This window comes from Aethalodelphis obliquidens, unplaced genomic scaffold (assembly GCF_003676395.1).
Source record: "Aethalodelphis obliquidens isolate GAN/ISIS:26980383/991018 unplaced genomic scaffold, ASM367639v1 scaffold11, whole genome shotgun sequence".
Lineage (NCBI taxonomy): Eukaryota > Metazoa > Chordata > Mammalia > Artiodactyla > Delphinidae > Aethalodelphis > Aethalodelphis obliquidens.
In genome coordinates this window covers 13,399,895-13,401,128 of record NW_020837955.1, presented here as the reverse complement: position 1 = coordinate 13,401,128, position 1,234 = coordinate 13,399,895, and the positions used below count along the sequence as shown (strand labels likewise).

Here is a 1,234-nt window from a genome sequence, read left to right as displayed (position 1 = left end):
TTCATTCTGTTAATCACTCCCTCCATTTTGAAACACTCTTTCACCTGGCTTTCAACCTTTTAAAAGAAACACTCCTTTTCCTCAGTTTTTATTATTCTATTGTTGCCATACTCTCTTAGTTTTCCTCCTACCTCTTTGGCCACTACTTCTCAGTCTCCTCAAGGGAAGAGAGAATTCTTCCTTTGTAGCTGAAATTTCCTAATGGAATAGTTCTGAACCCTCTTTTCTTCTTATTCAACCCCCTTTACCCTCGGCAATCTCATGATTTAGATGATCATCTATAAAATGGACTCTTGAATTTGTTATCTACAGCTCCAACATTATAATCCAAATGCCTTCTTGATACTTACATGTAGATATTTTTAGACATCATAAACATAACATGACTGAGTCTTTCCTAGTTTTCTTCCATCATTCTCCATCTTAATACATACCACCACCCTCCACTCAGTTTCTCCAGGTCCTATATGCCAACTGTGTACCCAATATATCTGCTTGGCAGTCTCAAAGTCACCTTGATCCCAATATGTCCAAGTCTAAACTCATAATTGCCTTCTCCAAATCTGCTCCTATTATAATATTCCATATCTCACCAAATGACAGTACTTTAGTTCACACACCTAAAACCCAAGAGTCATCCTTGATACCTCCCTCTTTCTTACTCCTTATCCAGGTGTAGTGGGTTGAATTGTGTCCCCCCAAAAGATATATCCAAGTCCTAACCGCAAGTACCTGTGAATGTGACTTTATTTAGAAAAGGGTCTTTGTAGATATAATTAAGATAAGGCTCCCAAAATGAGATAATCCTGGATTAGACATACCCCCTCTCCTAACAGACCTAATAAATAGGTGTGATGGATGTTATTATAAAAGAAAAAAGAGGAGTGCTCACTTTGGCAGCACATATACTAAAACTGGAATGATACAGAGCAGATCAGCATGGCCCCTGTGCAAGGATGACATGCAAATTCACAAAGTGTTCCATATTTTGGGGAGGGATAAATTAGGAGTTTGGGTTTAACATATACAAACTACTATATACAAAATAGATAATCAACAAGGACCTACTGTATAGCGCAAGGAACTCTACTTAATATTCTGTAATAACCTACATGGGAAAAGAATCTGAAAAAGAATGAATATATGTATATGTATAACTGAATCACTTAGCTGTACACCTGAAACTAATACAACATTGTAAATCAACTATACTCCAATATAAAATAAAAATTAA

General features: G+C 36.3%; 1 non-coding gene across 1 annotated transcript; it reads left to right on the top strand.

Annotated features, from left to right (window-relative positions):
* The first annotated feature begins 884 nt into the window (after window positions 1-884).
* Window positions 885-991, top strand: LOC113623713 (U6 spliceosomal RNA). Its single transcript, XR_003434029.1, has one exon. It is a non-coding gene; the product is annotated as a U6 spliceosomal RNA (small nuclear RNA).
* The last annotated feature ends 243 nt before the right edge of the window (window positions 992-1,234 follow it).